Source organism: Emys orbicularis, chromosome 18 (assembly GCF_028017835.1).
Source record: "Emys orbicularis isolate rEmyOrb1 chromosome 18, rEmyOrb1.hap1, whole genome shotgun sequence".
Classification (NCBI taxonomy): Eukaryota; Metazoa; Chordata; order Testudines; family Emydidae; genus Emys; species Emys orbicularis.
In genome coordinates, this window is record NC_088700.1 from 24,279,987 (window position 1) to 24,296,804 (window position 16,818).

General features: G+C 47.9%; 1 protein-coding gene across 1 annotated transcript in view; it reads right to left on the bottom strand.

Moving 5' to 3' along the window:
- RABL6 (RAB, member RAS oncogene family like 6) overlaps nucleotides 1-16,818 on the bottom strand; it is a 136,596-nt gene that overhangs the window by 43,025 nt on the left and 76,753 nt on the right. The window lies entirely within an intron of this gene.

The window sequence follows — 16,818 nt, forward strand, 5'->3', positions numbered from 1 at the left end:
CAGCAGCCCCGGAAGTGACGCTGGACGCCAGGCAGGAGGCGCGGGAGATGGCCACGCGCAGGGCCGGCTCTGGCTTTTTTGCCGCCCCAGGCAAAAAAGCCTCCAGCGGCCCCCCCCCATGGGGGGGGCGGAGCCCGGGGGGGAAGGGCGGCCGGAGCCCGGGGGGGAGGGTGGCCGGAGCCCCGGCGGGGGCTCCGCTCTCCCCCCGGCGGCCGGGGGCAGGGCGGCCGGAGCCCTGGGAGGAGGGCGGCGAGCCCCGGCGGGGGCTCGGCTCTCCCCCCGCCCCCCCCTGGCGGCCAGAGCGCCGGGGGCAGGGCGGCGAGCCCCGGCTGGGGCTCGGCTCTCCCCCCGGCGGCCAGAGCGCCGGGGGCAGGGCGGCGAGCCCCGGCTGGGGCTCGGCTCTCCCCCCGGCGGCCAGAGCGCCGGGGGCAGGGCGGCGAGCCCCGGCTGGGGCTCGGCTCTCCCCCCGGCGGCCAGAGCGCCGGGGGCAGGGCGGCGAGAGGGCGGCGAGCCCCGGCCGGGGCTCGGCTCTCCCCCCCCCCCCCGCGGCCAGAGCGCCGGGGGCAGGGCGGCGAGAGGGCGGCGAGCCCCGGCGAGCCCCCCGGCGGCCAGAGCGCCGGGGGCAGGGCGGCGAGCCCCGGCTGGGGCTCGGCTCTCCCCCCGGCGGCCAGAGCGCCGGGGGCAGGGCGGCGAGAGGGCGGCGAGCCCCGGCCGGGGCTCGGCTCTCCCCCCCCCCCGCGGCCAGAGCGCCGGGGGCAGGGCGGCGGGAGGGCAGCGAGCCCCGGCCGGGGCTCGGCTCTCCCCCCCCCCCGCGGCCAGAGCGCCGGGGGCAGGGCGGCGAGAGGGCGGCGAGCCCCGGCGAGCCCCCCGGCGGCCAGAGCGCAGGGCGGCGAGCCCCAGCAGGGGCTCGCCGCTCTCCCCCCGGCAGCCGGGGGGAGGGCGCGGGGGGAGGGCGGCCAGAGCGCCGGGGGGAGGGCGGTGAGCCCGGCTGTGGTCCCGCTCTCCCCGGCGGCCCGAGCGCCGCGCCGCCCCCCTCCAGGTGCCGCCCCAAGCACCAGCTTGGTTGCCTGGTGCCTGGAGCCGGCCCTGGCGACGCGTGTGCAGGGGGGGGGCTGACCTCACAGCCCGCGGTGGGGGGCAGTTTCCGAGTTCACCCCCTGCCCGGGGGGCCGACCTCACAGCCCCGCGCACCGCGCTCTGACTGCCCTGACAGTCAGAAGCGCGGCTACCGGGTTCGCCCCCTGCCGGCGGGGGGGGAGGGGGGGCGACCTCAGCCCCGCGCGCCGCGCTCTGACTGCCCTGACAGTCAGAAGCGCGGGGCAGGGGGCGAACCCGGCAGCCGCGCTTCTGACTGTCAGGGCAGTCACAGCGCGGCGCGCGGGGCTGAGGTCGCCCCCCCCCCCCGCGCGCCGCGCTCTGACTACCCTGACAGTCAGAAGCGCGGCTGCCGGGTTCGCCCCCTGCCGGGGGGGGGGGGGGGGGGGGGGGTCAGAGCGTGGCGCGCGGGGCTGTGAGGTCGGGCCCCCCGGGCAGGGGGTGAACCCGGAAACCGCCCCCCACCGCTTGCCCGCGGGCCGCATGTTGTGCAGGCCTGATCTAGTCCAACCCCCTGCTCAAAGCAAGACTAATCCCCAGACAGATTTTTACCCCAGTTCCCTAAATGGCCCCCTCAAGGATTGAACTCACAACCCTGGGTTTAGCAGGCCAATGCTCAAACCACTGAGCTATCCCTGAGAGGGATCTTTGGCTTGGGCAGCGATGCATAGCAAAAATGGGGGGGGGGGGGGGGGGGGAAGAATGTAAATACATCAGGAGCAGGAAGCCTGCTAAACAACCAGTGCGGCCACTGGACGATCGAGATGCTAAAGGAGCACTCAAGGATGATCAGGCCATTGCAGAGAAACTAAATGAATTCTTTGCATCAGTCTTCACGACTGAGGATGTGAGGGAGATTCCCAAACCTGAGCCATTCTTTTTATGTGACAGATCTGAGGAATTGTCCCAGATTGAGGTGTCAGAGGAGGTTTTGGAACAAACTGATAAATTAAACAGTAGTAAGTCACCAGTACCAGATGGTATTCACCCAAGAATTCTGAAGGAACTCAAATGTGAAATTGCAGAACTACTACCTGGGGTTTGTAATCTATCATTTAAATCAGCCTCTGTACCAAATGACTGGAGGATAGCTAATGTGACGCCAATTTTTAAAAAGGGCTCCAGAGGTGATCCTGACTTCAGTACCGGGCAAACTGGTTGAAACTATAGTAAAGAACAAAATTGTCAGACACATAGAGGAACATAATTTGTTGTGGAAGAGTCAACACATCTTTTGTATAGGGAAATCATGCCTCACCAATCTACTAGAATTCTTTGAGGTGGTCAACAAGCATATGGACAAGGAGGATCCAGTGGATATAGTGTACTTTTATTTTCAGAAAGCCTTTGACAAGGTCCCTCACCAAACGCTCTTAAACAAAATAATCTGTTATGGGATAAGAGGGAAGATCCTCTCATAGATCAGTAACTGATTAAAAGATAAGAAACAAAGGGTATGAATAAATGGTCAGTTTTCAGAATGGAGAGAGGTAAATAGTAGTGTTCCCCATGGGTCTGTACTAGGACCAGTACTATTCAACATATTCAAACGATCTGAAAAAAAGGGGTAAACAGTGAGGTGGCAAAATTTGCAGATGATACAAAACTACTCAAGATAGTTAAGTCCAAAGCAGACTGCGAAGAGCTACAAAGTGATCTCACAAAACTGGGTGACTAGGCAACAAAATGGCAGATGAAATTCAATGTTGATAAATACAAAGTAATGCACATTGGAAAACCAAATCCCAACTATATGTATAAAATGATGGGGTGTAATTTACCTGTTACCACTCAAGAAAGATCATGGAGTCATTGTGGATAGGTCTCTGAAAACATCCACTCAATGTGCAGCAGCAGTAAAGTGAACAGAATGTTGGGAATCATTAAGAAAGGGACAGCTAAGACATAAAATATCATATTGCCTTTATATAAATCCATGGTACACCCACACCTTGAATACTGCGTGCAGATGTGGTTGCCCCATCTCAAAAAAAGATGTATTGGAATCAGAAAAGGCACAGAAAAGGGCAAAAAAATTGATTAGGGGGATGGAACCACTTCTGCATAAGGAGAGATTAGTAAGATTGGGACTTTTCAGCTGGACTAAAGGGGGGAAAATGATAGATGTCTATAAAATCAGTCCCTGGAAAAATCATGGAGCAGGTCCTCAAGGAATCAATTCTGAAGCACTTAGAGGAGAGGAAAGTGATCAGGAACAGTCAGCATGGATTCACCAAGGGCAAGTCATGCCTGACTAACATAATTGCCTTCTATGAGGAGATAACGGTCTGTGGATGACGGGAAAGCAGTGGATGTGTTATTCCTTGACTTTAGCAAAGCTTTTGATACAGTCTCCCACAGTATTCTTGCCAGCAAGTTAAAGTATGGGCTGGATGAATGGACTATAAGGTGGATAGAAAGCTGGCTAGATCGTCAGGCTCAACGGGTAGTGATCAATGGCTGCATGTCTAGTTGGCAGACGGTTTCAAACGGAGTGCCCCAAGGGTCGGTCCTGGGGCCGGTTTCGTTCAATATCTTCATTAATGATCTGGAGGATGGCGTGGACTGCACTCTCAGCAAGTTTGCAGATGACACTAAACTGGGAGGAGTGGTAGATACGCTGGAGGGTAGGGATAGGATACAGAGGGACCTAGATAAATTAGAAGATTGAACCTCATCAGGTTTCTTTTGGCCCAACAAGGACAAGTGCAGAGTCCTACACTTAGGATGGAAGAATCCCATTCATTGTTACAGACTAGGGACCGAATGGCTAGGAAGCAGTTCTGCAGAAAAGGACCTAGGGGTACAGTGGACGAGAAGCTGGATATGAGTCAACAGTGTGCCCTTGTTACCAAGAAGGCTAACGGCATTTTGGGCTGTGTAAGTAGGGGCATTGCCAGCAGATCGAGGGACATGATCATTCCCCTCTATTCGACATTGGTGAGGGCTAATCTGGAGTACTGTGTCCAGTTTTGAGCCCCACACTACAAGAAGGATATGGAAAAATTGGAAAGAGTCCAGCGGAGGGCAACAAAAATGATTAGGGGGCTGGAGCACATGTCTTATGAGGAGAGGCTGAGGAAACTGGGATTGTTTAGTCTGCAGAAGAGAAGAATGAGGGGGAATTTGATAGCTGCTTTCAACTACCTGAAAGGGGGTTCCAAAGAGGATGGATCTAGACTCTTCTCAGTGGTACCAGATGACAGAACAAGGAGTAATGGTCTCAAGTTTCAGTGGGGGAGGTTTAGGTTGGATATTAGGAAAAACTTTTTCACTAGTGAAGCACTGGAATGGGTTACCTAGGGAGGTGGTGGAATCTCCTTCCTTAGAGGTTTTTAAGGTCAGGCTTGACAAAGCCCTGGCTGGGATGATTTAGTTGGGAATTGGTCCTGCTTTGAGCAGGGGGTTGGACTAGATGACCTCCTGAGGTCCCTTCCAACCCTGATATTCTACGAATCATGATGGGTGTGGAAAAAGTAAATAAGGAAGTGTTATTTACTCCTTCTCTTAACACAAGAACTAGGGGTCACCAAATGAAATTAATAGGCAACAGGTTTAAAACAAATGCACAGTCAACCTGTGGAACTCTTTTCCAGAGGATGTTGTGAAGGCCAAGATCATAACAGGGTGCAAAAAAGAACTAGATAAATTCATGGAGGATAGGTCCATCAATGGCTATTAGCCAGGATGGGCAGGGATGGTGTCCCTAGCCTCTGTTTGCCAGAAGCTGGGAATGGGGGACAGGGATGGATCACTTGATTTCCTGTTCTGTTCATTCTCTGGGGCACCTGGCATTGGCCACTGTCGGAAGACAGGATACTGGAGTAGATGGACCTTTGGTCTGACCCAGTATGGCCATTCTTCTGTTGACATAGAGAAAACCTCTTATGCTGAAATCGATCATTGATCATTCGTGTGGATACTGAATGGTATTGGCAAGAGTGCACTCCCTTGCAGTTGGCCATTTCTCTGTTGCCACCATCAGATCTACCTCCTGCATAGTTGGATGTAAAAACATCAGTTCTCTAATAGTGATTGTATCAGCTCTATGGGGTGGTGATCTTTTATCATGTTGAATATTTTAGTGAGAAGCCTTCAGTGATTCACTGTGTCATGCAACTGATAGAGCGACAAACACTGTACCCGTTACCGTACCCTTTTCAAATCCATCTTTGATGTATTGAATGATGTTCAGCAGCACTTGACTGGTGCCTGACATGCCAAGGCAGAATCCATCTTGCTCTGGGATTAGGTGCTTTTCAATGCGTGGTGATAGGTGGTTTAAGATAAAATGTTCACACAGTTTGTAGAGGTGACATAGTGGAAATATAGGCCTGAATTTCTTTGGCTTCACTGAGTCCTTCGCCAGCTTCCAAAGTGCCATAACACGTTTGTTGCCAGATCTTGGGTACTTTGTGGCTGAGCACGTGTTAAATAACTTCAGTAACCAGGTCTTTGTTGCTGGTATGCAGTGTTTGATTTGCCCAGTGAGAATGTCATCAAGTCTGGTGGCTGTGTCATTTTTGAGGGTGTTAATTCTGGAGGTTAATTCAGTCACTGTGTACTGTGCCCCAAAATTATGAATCTCCTGGTCTCCATCTACTGATGAAAAGTGCTATATAAAAGAGCTAGGAATTATTATTATAGTCCCCATAACTTTGTGTTGGGAGGAGAAGGGGGTTACCACAAAAATCATTCTAAGAATTCCATAGATGGAGTATTTGTATTTATCACCAGAGAAGCTAACTCTATACAGGCCTAATTCAAGCCATTTGGATTTTCCCCTCTCTTTTAAAATTAAATTCTGTCCCCTGTGAGAACAGCTGGGTGAATGCAGCATAAAAGTAGTCAAGCATTACTTTAATGCCAACATCAGATTTGATGGGATGGTGTTTGCAACCCCTCTTTGCTTTCTGCAAATGCTCATATGAGCAAACTCTTCACGGAAAGAGAAATGGGATGTGAAATTTCTTCCGAATATGTTTCTGATTGCCATCTTGAAAGTTTTTGATGTTTGAGTCATCCAATGAGGAAGCAGACATTCCATGTTTCTTAGCTGGCTAAATCACAATGCAAATAGCAAATTCTCAATGTCTCAGAAAATAGTCCACAAGCACCCCATAGGCTGAAATATGGGCAGATAAATTGAATAATTCAAAATTAACAGATTCAGAATACAGGTTTCAGAGGGGTAGCTGTGTTAGTCTGTATCAGCAAAAACGAGGAGTCCTTGTGGCACCTTAGAGACTAACTAATTTATTTGGACATAAGCTTTCATGGGCTAAAACCCACTTCATCGGATGCATGGAGTGGAAAATACAGTAGGCAGGTATAAATACACAGCACATGAAAAGATGGGAGTAGCCTTACCAAGTGGGGGGTCAGTGCTAATGAGCCAATACAATTAAGGTGGAAGTGGCCTATTCTCAACAGTTGACAAGAAGGGGTGAATATCAAGGGAGGGAAAATAACTTTTGTAGTGCTAATGAGGCCAATGCAACCAAGGTGGCCCATTTCAAACAGTTGACAAGAAGATGTGAGTAGCAGCAGAGGGAAATTAGTTTTTGTAGTGACCCAGCCACTCCCAGTCTTTATTCAAACCTAATTTGATGGTGTCCAGTTTGCAAATTAATTCCAGTTCTGCAGTTTCGCGTTGGAGTCTGTTTTTGAAGTTTTTTTGTTGAAGAATTGCCACTTTTAAGTCTGTTATTGAGTGTCCGGGGAGATTGAAGTGTTCTCCTACTGGCTTTTGAATGTTATAATTCTTCATGTCTGATTTGTGTCCATTTATTCTTTCGCGTAGAGACTGTCCAGTCTGGCCAATAGGGGTATTGCTGGCACATGATGGCATATCGTCTTTTCAAGGATAATTTAGGAACAGAAAAAGTGGCCAGACCCAACCCTGATAGTACTGGGAAGTGTAAAGTCAGGACGCAATCAAGGGGTGGAGTGGTGGGGAGTAGGTGTAACAACAGACAGAAAAGAGACTAAGAACAGGACAGAAGGAGACATGCAAATCCATATTTATCAGGTAAGTCAAAGCCATTCGTTGTCTAGGGCAGTGGTTCTCAACCAGTGGTCCGGGGCCTCCTGGGGGGCCACAAGCAGGTTTCAGGGGGCCCACCAAGCAGGGCCAGCATTAGACTTGTTGGGACCCAGTGTAGAAAGCTGAAGACCCACCACCTGGGGCTGAAACCCAGGGCCCTGAGCCCTGTCACCCGGGGCTGAAGCCAAAGCCTAAGCAACTTAGCTTCGTGGGATCCCCTGTGGTGTGTGGCCCTGGGCAATTGCCCTGCTTGCTACCCCCAATGCTTTCCCTGGCTTTTATATGCAAAAAGACAATTGCTGTGGAAGAGGTGGGCCTCTTGAATTTTTATAGCATGTTAGGGGATGGCCTCAGAAAGAAAAAAGGTTGAGAACTCCTAGTCTAGGGGATAAACTACATAAGCTGAATATGTCTGTTGTATGCCACCTTGTGTTTTCTTTGCTAACTGCACTTTGGAGCAATAGCTACATCACTGTCATGAGCAGGGCTCATTTGTTTTGTCCCCAGTCACGTCAAGTACATCAATACAAACAGACAAAAATTGGTTACTTAGTGCTGTTTGGGCCCATGTGCACTTCAAAAGAGACACTTTCAGTTTTCTTGATCCCGTAGCTTTTACCCACCACATGGGGGATAAAAAAAATCAACTGGGATGTGGCCATTTATTGTGACCAAATACTGCTCCCCCTGCAGCTGATATGCTGATTGACTCTTTACAGACAATGACACCTATGCACCCACAGCATCTATACTGTGGAAGTAGAACAGTGAAAGGAAGTCAACTCAGTGCTATACAACTGCGCAGATACATTAACAGTAACATAACCCCTGCATCAATTTCAATATGTGGCAGCATCTCTCAAGGAACAGCGTTAGTCATGCCAAATTCAATAGCCAGCCAATTTTCACTGTCAGCTTTCAGCTTAAAGAACCTTGTAGAAATTCATGCACCTACTGCATTCAAGTTACCAGCATGATATGTCACCATCTGCCAAGGGTCAGCTGCACTGTGCCATCTCTGGTTATTTTAACAAGCCAGCCATGGACAATACACCAAGAGTCCACTTTTAACAAAACAGATTAGTGGAAATGTGCCAAACGTGATAATCCCACAGCAAGAGGAGATCTACTGAATGAGATTCTGTAAGGATCCCTAGGAGCCACATCATTGAGCAGTACTGACCAGTTCAGTTTTCCCGCCTTACAAATGCATGTGATCACATGCAGGGGAAGTTAGGAACTATACACAGCAAAAATTAGCTATTCTTGAAAGAATTTTATTATAAAATGGTTTAGAATGGAGCACAATCTGATTGGCCAAGAGTCCCTGCCATGCAAAACTGGTCATATTTATCTGATAGAGAACTCAGGATAAATTACTCCAGCTCCCGATACCATACAGAGAGTAAGCAGCTCCTGAGAGCATGTTAACAGAAATCAGCCTGTGGGGCTCCATGCAGTCGTTTTAGGAGAAGTTTATGTCCCTAGGTTTGAAGGTACTGGGGCTCTTCCTGTACCACCACCACATGGACCACTGATGCAACAAGAGATTTAGCACCAGGGCTCTCAGTGTCCCAGCTAAAGCACAGAGAAAGCCCAGACAAATCCGAAAATATTGCTGCACTTTTATTAGTGGGGAAGAAGCATTCAGGCAAGGGCTGCCATGTTGTTTGCACTTTGGGATCGGTGGCTCAGCATCTCTAACCAGCAGCAATCAGGGACATTTTCAAAACCCTGATTTAAAAGAAAGAGCATTTTCCCAAAGCAAAGGGTGCTGGGCTAAATCCTGCTTCCAGCACATAGGTGAAAATCTAGAGTACCTGAAGTCAAAGAATCATAGAAGATTAGGGTTGGAAGGGACCTCAGGAGGTCATCTAGTCCAACCCCCAGTTCAAAGCAGGACCAACCCCCAACTAAATCATCCCAGCCAGGGCTTTGTCAAGCCAGGCCTTAAAAACCTCTAAGGATGGAGATTCGACCACCTCCCTAGGGAACCAATTCCAGTGCTTCACCACCCTCCTAGTGAAATAGTGTTTCCTAATATCCAACCTAGACTTCTCCCACTGCAACTTGAGACCATTGCTCCTTGTTCTGTCATTTGCCACCACTGAGAACAGCCGAGCTCCATCCTCTTTGGAACCCCCCTTCAGGTAGTTGAAGGCTGCTATCAAATGACCCCTCACTTGTCTCTTCTGCAGACTAAACAAGCCCAGTTCCCTCAGCCTCTCCTCATAAGTCATGTGCCCCAGCCCCCTGATCATTTTCGTTGTCCTCCGCTGGACTCTCTCCAATTTGTCCACATCCCTTCTGTAGTGTGGGGCCCAAAACTGGACGCAATACTCCAGATGTGGCCCACCAATGCCGAATAGAGGGGAATAATCACTTCCCTTGATCTGCTGGCAATGCTCCTACTAATGCAGCTCAATATGCCGTTAGCCTTCTTAGCAACAAGGGCACACTGCTGACTCATATCCACTTCCCATCGCTTTTGCGAACAGGGGCTGCTAACAGGGAGTTTCGCAAGGGAGTTCTCCAGGTGAAGGAGGAGCAAATACAGGACCCTTGGGGTAAGTGACTATCTGTAGTGTGTGTTTGTTTGTGTTTGGGGGTTACTTGTTGTGTGCTGAGCTTGTGTTTGTCAGTCTGTTTGTTTGTTTGGTCGTTTGAAGGACAGTGTGCTGTGGCTGGCAGTTGGAAGCTGTGAGCTTCAAAGGAAGGTCTGAAGGCTAGAAGCCTCTGGTAATTGGCTGAGCCTTAATCAGTGGGCGGGGCATTCACCCAGGCCAGGGCTTTATAAAGCAGCGCACAAGCGACCAGGGAGCTTTTCCAAACAGGGGCTGCTAACAGGGAGTTTCGCAAGGGAGTTTGGAAGGGGAGCAGGAAGGGAGCGCGGGTCCCTTGCCGGTTCTATCTTATACCCTTTATTCCCCTTAAAACCTATAGCCCAAACTACATTCAAAACTTCTTGCTTTAAACAACCCCTTCATTAACTAGGAGACAATGCAGGCAGAAGCCCAGCTGCAGAGTGGGGGCTATCCAGTTTATTGTACTGAGTGTAGCATGTATGATTACCTGCCCCGTGGGCGGGTGGCATATGTGTGCATTCGGTGCAAGGAGCTCCTGGCCCTCAGAGACCACGTACGGACTCTGGAGGCCAGGGTGGCGGAACTGGAGGAGCTGAGAGAGGCAGAGAGGTATGTTGATGAGGCTTTCCGGGACACTGTAGAATTGTCCCACCTCCGGTCAGACAGCCCCTGCGCTGTTGAGGAGGATGAAAGGCCCAGGCAAGCAGAGCAGTCAACGGGAGCAGAGGGAAACCTTCCCATAGTTGGGACCCTCCTTCCAGATGGTGCTGGGGTTGCCTCTCGCACTGAGGTTACCTCTCCGGGGGAGGGAACTCCAGTTGCTAGGAAAAGGCAGGTATTAGTATTGGGGGATTCGATCATTAGAAAAGTAGATAGCTGGGTTTGTGATGACCGGGAGAACCGTATGGTGACTTGCCTGCCTGGTGCGAAGGTTGCGGATCTCTCGAGGCATCTAGGCAGACTTATGTGTAGTGCTGGGGAGGAGCTGGTGGTCATGGTACATGTAGGTACCAATGACATAGGGAAGGGTAGGAGAGATGTCCTGGAGGCCAAATTTAGGCTGCTAGGGAAGAGACTGAAATCCAGGACCTCTATGGTGGCATTCTCAGAAATGCTCCCAGTTCCACACGCAGGGCCAGGTAGGCAGGCAGAGCTTCAGAGTCTCAATGCGTGGATGAGACGATGGTGTAGAGAGGAGGGGTTTACATTCATTAGGAACTGGGGAAACTTCTGGAATGGGGGGAGCCTATACAGGAAGGATGGGCTCCACCTAAACCAAAGTGGCACCAGACTGCTGGCACTAAACATTAAAAAGGTTGTAGAGCAGTTTTTAAATTAGGAGATGAGGGAAAGCCGACTGCTGCAGAGGAGCATGTGGATCGGACAGAGACTTCTCTTAGGGGAGAGTCTATTGATAGAGAATCTCCAGGTTCTAGTCAGGAGCAGAGGAGGGAGGAGGATAATGTAAGGGCCAGATCAGACGAGAAACATTCACATAAAAAAGAATGACAGGTTTCAGAGTAGCAGCCGTGTTAGTCTGTATCCTCAAAAATAACAGGAGTACTTGTGGCACCTTAGAGACTAACAAATTTATTAGAGCATAAGCTTTCGTGGGCTACAACCCACTTCTTCGGATGCATATAGAGTGAAACATATATTGAGGAGATATATATACACACATACAGAGAGCATGAACAGGTGGGAGTTGTCTTGGTAAGACAACTCCCACCTGTTCATGCTCTCTGTATGTGTGTATATATATATATATATATATATCTCCTCAATATATGTTTCACTCTATATGCATCCGAAGAAGTGGGTTGTAGCCCACGAAAGCTTATGCTCTAATAAATTTGTTAGTCTCTAAGGTGCCACAAGTACTCCTGTTATTTATAAAAAAGAATCTGATACATCAGAAAAGGGCAGACAAATAAACAGTGACAAGTTTTTAAAGTGCTTGTACACAAATGCTAGAAGTCTAAATAATAAGATGGGTGAACTAGAGTGCCTTGTGATAAAGGAGGATATTGATATAATAGGCATCACAGAAACCTGGTGGACTCAGAGCAATCAATGGGACACAATCATTCCGGGGTACAAAATATATCGGAAGGACAGAACAGGTTGTGTGTGGGGGGGAGTGGCACTATATGTGAAAGAAAATGTACAATCAAATGAAGTAAAAATCTTAAGAAAATCCGCATGTTCCATAGAATCTCTATGGATAGAAATTTCATGCTCTAATAAGAATCTAACATTAGGGATCTATTATCAACCACCTGACCAGGACGGTGATAGTGATGATGAAATGCTAAGGGAAATTAGAGAGGCTATCAAAATTAAGAACTCAGTAATAGTGGGGGATTTCAATTATCCCCATATTGACTGGGAACATTTCACTTCAGGACGAAATGCAGAGATAAAATGTCTCGATACTTTAAATGACTGCTTCATGGAGCAGCTGGTACGGGAACCCACAAGGGGAGAGGCAACTCTAGATTTAGTCCTGAGTGGAGCGCAGGAGCTGGTCCAAGAGGTAACTATAGCAGGACCGCTTGGAAATAGTGACCATAATACAATACCATTCAACATCCCTGTGGTGGGAAGAACATCTCAACAGCCCAACACTGTGGCATTTAATTTCAAAAGGGGGAACTATGCAAAAATGAGGGGGTTAGTTAAACAGAAGTTAAAAGGTACAGTGACTAAAGTGAAATCCCTGCAAGCTGCATGGGTGCTTTTTAAATACACCATAATAGAGGCCCAACTTCAATGTATACCCCAAATTAAGAAACACAGTAAAAGAACTAAAAAAGAGCCACTGTGGCTTAACAACCATGTAAAAGAAGCAGTGAGAGATAAAAAGACTTCCTTTAAAAAGTGGAAGTCAAATCCTAGTGAGGCAAATAGAAAGGAGCATAAACGCTGCCAAATTAAGTGCAACAATGTAATAAGAAAAGCCAAAGAGGAGTTTGAAGAACGGCTAGCCAAAAACTCCAAAGGTAATAACAAAATGTTTTTTAAGTACATCAGAAGCAGGAAGCCTGCTAAACAACCAGTGGGGCCCCTTGATGATCGAGATACAAAAGGAGCGCTTAAAGACGATAAAGTCATTGCGGAGAAACTAAATGGATTCTTTGCTTCAGTCTTCACGGCTGAGGATGTTAGGGAGATTCCCAAACCTGAGCTGGCTTTTGTAGGTGACAAATCTGAGGAACTGTCACGGATTGAAGTGTCACGAGAGGAGATTTTGGAATTAATTGATAAACTTAACATTAACAAGTCACCGGGACCAGATGGCATTCACCCAAGAGTTCTGAAAGAACTCAAATGTGAAGTTGCGGAACTGTTAACGAAGATTTGTAACCTGTCCTTTAAATCAGCTTCTGTACCCAATGACTGGAAGTTAGCTAATGTAACGCCAATATTTAAAAAGGGCTCTAGAGGTGATCCCAGCAATTACAGACCGGTAAGTCTAACGTCTGTACCGGGCAAATTAGTCGAAACAATAGTTAAGAATAAAATTGTCCGACACATAGAAAAACAAACTGTTGAGCAATAGTCAACATGGTTTCTGTAAAGGGAAATCGTGTCTTACTAATCTATTAGAATTCTTTGAAGGGGTCAACAAACATGTGGACAAGAGGGATCCAGTGGACATAGTGTACTTAGATTTCCAGAAAGCCTTTGACAAGGTCCCTCACCAAAGGCTCTTATGTAAATTAAGCTGCCATGGGATAAAAGGGAAGGTCCTTTCATGGATTGAGAACTGGTTAAAAGACAGGGAACAAAGGGTAGGAATTAATGGTAAATTCTCAGAATGGAGAGGGGTAACTAGTGGTGTTCCCCAAGGGTCAGTCCTCGGACCGATCCTATTCAACTTATTCATAAATGATCTGGAGAAAGGGGTAAACAGTGAGGTGGCAAAGTTTGCAGATGATACTAAACTGCTCAAGATAGTTAAGACCAAAGCAGACTGTGAAGAACTTCAAAAAGATCTCACAAAACTAAGTGATTGGGCAACAAAATGGCAAATGAAATTTAATGTGGAGAAATGTAAAGTAATGCACATTGGAAAAAATAACCCCAACTATACATACAATATGATGGGGGCTAATTTAGCTACAACAAGTCAGGAAAAAGATCTTGGAGTCATCGTGGATAGTTCTCTGAAAATGTCCACGCAGTGTGCAGAGGCGGTCAAAAAAGCAAACCGGATGTTAGGAATCATTAAAAAGGGGATCGAGAATAAGACGGAGAATATATTATTGCCCTTATATAAATCGATGGTACGCCCTCATCGCCAATACTGCGTACAGATGTGGTCTCCTCATCTCAAAAAAGATATACTGGCACTAGAAAAGGTTCAGAAAAGGGCAACTAAAATGATTAAGGGTTTGGAACGGGTCCCATATGAGGAGAGATTAAAGAGGCTAGGACTTTTCAGCTTGGAAAAGAGGAGACTAAGGGGGGATATGATAGAGGTATATAAAATCATGAGTGATGTGAAGAAAGTGGATAAGGAAAAGTTATTTACTTATTCCCATAATACAAGAACTAGGGGTCATCAAATGAAATTAATAAGCAGCAGGTTTAAAACAAAAGGAAGTTCTTCTTCACGCAGCGCACAGTCAACTTGTGGAACTCCTTACCTGAGGAGGTTGTGAAGGCTAGGACTATAACAGAGTTTAAAAGAGAACTGGATAAATTCATGGTGGTTAAGTCCATTAATGGCTATTAGCCAGGACGGGTAAGGAATGGTGTCCCTAGCCTCTGTCTGTCAGAGGGTGGAGATGGATGGCAGGAGAGAGATCACTTGATCATTGCCTGTTAGGTTCACTCCCTCTGGGGCACCTGGCATTGGCCACTGTCGGTAGACAGGATACTGGGCTAGATGGACCTTTGGTCTGACACAGTACGGCCTTTCTTATGTTCTTATGTAATCTCCAGGTCCTTTTCTGCAGAACTGCTGCTTAGCCAGTCGGTTCCCAGCCTGTAGCGGTGCATGGGATTCTTTCGTCCTAAGTGCAGGACTCGGCACTTGTCCTTGTTGAACCTCATCAGATTTCTTTTGGCCCAATCCTCCAGTTTGTCTAGGTCACTCCGGACCCTATCCCTACCCTCCAGTGTCTCTTCCTCTCCCCCCACCTTAGTGTCATCTGCAAACTTGCTGAGGGTGCAATCCATCCCATCATCCAAATCTTTAATAAAGATGCTGAACAAAACTGGCCCCAGGACCAACCCCTGGGATACTCCGTTTGATACCAGCTGCCAACTAGACATTGAGCCGTTGATCACCACCCATTGATCCCGACAATCTAGCCAGCTTTCTCTCCACCTTATAGTCCATTCATCCAATCCATACTTTTTTAACTTGTTAGCAAGAATACTGTGGGAGACCATATCAAAAGCTTTGCTAAAGTCAAGATCTATCACGTCCACTGCTTTCCCCATATCCACAGAGCCAGTTATCTCCTCATAGAAGGCAATCAGGTTGGTCCAGGCATTACTTGCCCTTGGTGAATCCATGTTGACTGTTCCCGAGCACCTCCAAGTGCTTCAAAATGGTTTCCTTGAGAACCTGCTCCTTGATTTTTCCAGGGACTGAGGTGAGGCTGTAGTTCCCCGGGTTCTCCTTCTTTCCTTTTTTAAAGATGGGCACTATATTTGCCCTTTTCCAATTGTCCGGTACCTCTCCGGATCGCCACGAGTTTTCAAAGATAATGGCCAATGGCTCTGCAATCACATCAGCCAATTCCCTCAGCATCTTTGGATGCATTAGATCTGGACCCATGGACTTGTGCATGCCCAGCTTTTCTAAATAGTCCTTAACCTGTTCTTTCACCACTGAGGGCTGCTCACCTCCTCCCCATACTGCGCTGACTAGGACAGCAGTGTGGGAACTGACCTTCTCTGTGAAGACCGAGGCAAAAAAAAAAAAAAAAAGCTTTGAATACTTAAGCTTTTTCCACATCATCTGTCGCTAGGTTGCCTCCCCCATTCATTAAGGCTCCTACACTTTCCCTGACCTTTTTCTTGTTGCTAACATACCTGTAGAAACCCTTCTTGTTACCCTTCACTGGGTAACTGGGGTTACTCTGGATTTATACCCATATCAATGAGGGCAGAGTTTGGCTAGCTACATATAAAATTTGATTACTTGCTAATCCAGAATCATAGTAAGAGCTGAGGGGTGAAAATATTATCTGCTATCTGTTTTTATTCACATAAGGAACTACCAAAAAAACCCTGCTGAGCAGTCCCAATTATTGGTTAAAACATTTCAAAGTCACGTTAAGTATAATTACACAGGCAAGGGTAGTCAGTCAGTCACCTGCAGCGTGGGCCCTTCTTGGCTGTTGAGAGGCAGCACTGTCTCATCAGCACGGCACCCCATACCACCCGAGTGCAGTTATTCTACCTGGCCAGGCAGCATTACTGATTACAAACGTTCAGGATACCGAGCAAAGAAAGAACCTCTATTTTCAGTGGCTGCCAACTGTTTGGAAAAGGGAATGGTAAAGCTGTTGATACACAGACTGAGTGGTTGTCTAGATTCATGGAGTTTCTGCAAGTGTCTGTGGCTTCTACTGAAGTGTTTTTTCAACTTCCTACCACAAGAGATTAGAAGATTGTAAACAAAACTGGCAGCTCTTTGGGGCAAGGATCATCTTTTTCTTCTGTCTGTACAGCACCCAATACAATGGGAACCTGGTCTGTGGCCAAGGCTTTTAGGTGCTACCACAACACAAATAATTAATAATAATCTTCAGTGAAAGGCAATATCCCTACAGCTCCTGTTGCCATGACACCAGAGTACTCTCTCTAGCCCTGGAAGCACACCAGTTCTAAAATACAGCAGGATGCTTGCTCCCTCTAGACGGACACCAGGCATGGACAGAGTACACAGACCCAAAAAAATCACAGGGAAGGAACTGGTAGCGCAGACACCACAAATGAGTCCTTTGAGCATGGACAATACTATAGCTTCTGCCCAGAAGAAAACAATATTTGTGGTGGCTAAGTGGGTCTCATTCAGCATCACTGGTTTTTCCTACAGCGATAGGAATGCAGTATTTGGGAAATAATACT